Source organism: Bison bison, unplaced genomic scaffold (genome assembly GCF_000754665.1).
Source record: "Bison bison bison isolate TAMUID 2011002044 unplaced genomic scaffold, Bison_UMD1.0 scf7180017864115, whole genome shotgun sequence".
NCBI classification, from domain to species: domain Eukaryota; kingdom Metazoa; phylum Chordata; class Mammalia; order Artiodactyla; family Bovidae; genus Bison; species Bison bison.
Genome location: NW_011494687.1, coordinates 2,180,760 through 2,184,925, shown reverse-complemented (window position 1 = coordinate 2,184,925; position 4,166 = coordinate 2,180,760).

The window sequence follows — 4,166 nt, the reverse complement described above, 5'->3', positions numbered from 1 at the left end:
AGGAAGCAATAGTTAGAACTGTACATGCAACAATAGACTGGTTCCAAATAGGAAAAGGAGTATGTCAAGGCTTTTATTGTCACCCTGCTTATTTAACTTATATGCAGAGTACATCATGAGAAATGCTGGGCTGGATGAAGCACAACTTAGAATCAAGATTGTCGGGAGAAATATCAATAACCTCAGATATGCAGAAGACACCACCCTTTGGCAGAAAACAAAGAAGAACTAAAGAGTCTCTTGATGAAAGTGAAAGAGGAGAGTGAAAAAGTTGGCTTAAAACTCAACATTCAGAAAATGAAGATCATAGCATCTGGTCCCATCACTTCATGGCAAACAGATGGGGAAACAGTGGAAACAGTGGCTGACTTTGTTTTTTGGGGCTCCAAAATCACTGCAGATGGTGATTTCAGCCATGAAATTAAAAGACGCTTACTCCTTGGAAGGAAAGTTATGATAAACCTAGACAGCGTATTAAAAAGCAGAGACATTACTTTGTTAACAAAGGTCCATCTAGTCAAGGCTATGGTTTTTCCAGTAGTCATGTATGGATGTGAGAGTTGGACTATAAAGAAAGCTGAACGCCAAAGAATTGATGCTTTTGAACTGTGGTGTTGGAGAAGACTCTTGAGAGTCCCTTGGACTGCAAGGAGATTCAACCAGTCCATCCTAAAGGAGATCAGTCCTAGGTGTTCATAGGAAGGACTGATGTTGAAGCTGAAACTCCAATACTTTGGCCACCTGATGCAAAGAGCTGATTCATTTGAAAAGACCCTGATGTTGAGAAAGATTGAAGGCAGGAGGAGAAGGTAACAACAGAGGATGAGATGGTTAGATGGCATCACCGACTCAATGGATTTGAGTTTGGGTAAACTCTGGGAGTTGGTGCTGGACAGGGAGGCCTGGCGTGCTGAGGTTCATGGGGTCACAAAGAGTCGGACACAATTGAGTGACTGAACTGAACTGAACTGAGTGCAGCACTTTCATAGCATCATCTTTCAGTATTTGAAATAGCTCAACTGGAATTCCATCACCTCCACTAGCTTTGTTCATAGTGATGCTTCCTAAGGCCCACTTGGCTTCACATTCCAGGATATCTGGCTCTAGGTGAGTGATCACACCATCGTGATTATCTGGGTGTTTATTTGCAGCTCTTCTGTACCTATGCCAGGGGTAGGAGGGGGTGAAGGCAGAGAGGAGCCACACCTGGAACTGAGGAAGAAGACTTCATTCTGAGATTTTGGGCTGAACTTGATGCAAGTACTAGTTGGGAATTTGGGTTCTCTCAAAACTTGAGGCAAGTGTGTAATATACGTGTGTGAGTAAAAATAAAATGCATATTTGGTGACTAAAAGGATGGACTCAGGTAAAGGCCACATCCTGTGTTCACCAAACCTGTTTAATTTTCTTACTTATCCTACAGCTAAATTACATTTCCTAGTCTCTGCTGTAGTCAGATGGAACTGTGTAACTGAGTTTTGTCCAGTGGTGCATGAAGTGATGTCCACTACCTTCAGGCCTGGCCCTGTAAATATCCTGTGTGATCATCATGTTCTTCCTGTTATTTGTTGATGGTTCAAAGTAGAAATCAGCATGTAACTAGAAAACATTTGTAATTAATTGGTAATGGAAATATCATTATAGCAAAACTTGTAGAATCAACAAAAGAGAGAAAAAAGAAATTTGAATGTGACCAATATTTACCAATTTACAGAGAACACAGGGGGACTGAGGAAAACATCAAAAGACCCCTGGGGATGCAATCAGCAAAAGAAGACTATGGAAAACAAGGAGGCAAATATTTAGTTTCTTTAACAAACGATGGACAGGAAATAAAAAATGATGGTGGAATTTTCCACAGATTAAAGGAAATTTTAAGAGCTATAACAATCTAATGGAGTATATAGGCCTTATTAGATTGTGATTCAACCAAGCCAAGTATAGTTTTCTTATTTAAAAAGATTGAGATAATTAGAAAAATCTGGTGCAGAGGACATGAATGTGGGGTGGGTGGAGGAGCGGGTGGGACGAATTGAGAGAGGAGCATTGACATATGTACACTACCATGTGTGAAATAGATAGCCAGTGGGAAGCTGCTGTAGAGCACAGGGAACTTAAGGCAGTGCTCTGTGATGACCTAGATGAGTGGGATGGGGAGGTGAGAGGGGGGTTGAAGAGGGAGCAGACATATGTATACATATAAGCTTGGTGCTAGTGACACCAGGTCACAGGTTTAATCCCTGTGACCTGCACTATAAGTTCTTTTGGGCTTCCCTGGTGGCTCACATGGTAAAGAATCTACTTGCAATGCAGGAGACCAGGTTTGATCCCTGGGTTGGGAAGATCCTCTGGAGAAGGGATTGGCTACCCACTCCAGTATTCTTGCCTGGAGAATTCTATGGACAGAGGAGCCTGGTGGGATACAGTCCGTGGGGTGGCAAAGAGCCAGACATGACTGAGCAACTAACACTTTCCTAGCTGATTCACATTGTTGTACAGCAGAACACATGTTGTTGTACAACACAAGATTGTAAAGCTATCATACAATTAAAAAATAAATTTTTAGAAAAATTGGAAATACCAAATATTTGATTCTGTTAAAGAATCACTGTTAATTTTTTAGTGTGATATGGTATGTGGTTATATTTTTAAAAGAGGCTTTATCTTTTAGAGGTAAAAACAGAAATATGTTTCACATATGGATGACACAATATGATGTCTGGGATTTGTTTCACAATTATCTGTGAGTGGTAGGGGATAGTGCAGGGAGGTGGGCAGGGGATAAATGAAATGAGTTTGGCCATAATTATTGAAGCCAGGTGATACATAGGGAGTCATTATAATATTTCTAATTTTATATTTGTTTTGAATTTTCCATAATAAAATTTTTTTTTAATGAAGTCTTTAAATAAACATACCTTTCCCCCAGTGTTAGTCGTTCAGTCATGTCTGACTCTTTGCAAAGTAACTATACATTTATGGATGTATTTATATGTCCATATGGTAAAGAATCTGCCTGCAATGCAGGAGACCCCAGTTTGATTCCTGGGTCGGGAAGATCCCCTGGAGAAGGGATAGGCTACCCTCTCCAGTATTCTTGGGCTTCCCTGGTAGCTCAGACATTGAAGAATCTTCCTGCAATGTGGGAGACCTGGGTTCGATCCCTGAGTTGGAAAGATCCCCTGGAGGAGGGCATGGCTGCCCACTCCAGTATTCTTGCCATGAGAATTCCATGGACTGAGAAACCTGGTAGGCTACAGTCCAAGGGGACATAAAGAGTCAGACATGACTCTTTTGAGTGACTAAACACAAAAACATGTTATATTTATGTATTTACAATGTGATAAACTTTTGGAATAACAAATGATTGGGGGAACCATTTCAATTAGGATAGTAATAGGAACAAAATGATGGAACATTCCTAAATGAAATACTATACAACCATAAAAACAAAGGAGGCTGCTCTATACGTATTGTTGCTGAAAAGACTCTAAGGGGGAATGCAATTAACTCTAAGAGGAACACAATTTTTATTCGAGGGAATAAAAATAAGCTGCGGAGCCATGCATTTAATATCCTATATCTGTGTGTGAACAAAGGGACCAGGAAAAAAGAATCCCTAGTCATAATTACTCGTAAATGCACAAAGACTGAAAGGACGCATGAAAAACTAACAGTAAGGTTACCCTGGTGGTGGGGGGAGGGCACAATAAAAACTGAGCTATGGGAGAGAAGTTTGGAGGTAGATTTTTACTGTACACTTTTCTATAATTTCTTTTTTATACACTTTTCTATAATTTTAAAATTTTCATAATTTTAAAATTTCTGGGTTTAATCATAGGAAAGTATTATTCATTTTTAAATTATATAAGGAAGTTAAAATAGCAATAAAAAATCTTGTGAGAGGTACTTAAAGTAGTCCTTGATAAGAAATTTATGAGATGTTCCTATTATGAAAGAGGAGAAGCTGGAAATGAATGAGTTAAGCATTCAAGAAGTTGATTCCAATTTTTTTTTTCACTTTTAAAATATTATCTATTTATTTTTATTTTTTTAATATAAATTTATTTATTTTAATTGGAGGCTAATTACAATGTTAGCAGGGCAAAGACTAATAGAGTTTTGCCAAGAAAATGCACTGGTCATAGCAAACACCCTCTTCCAAC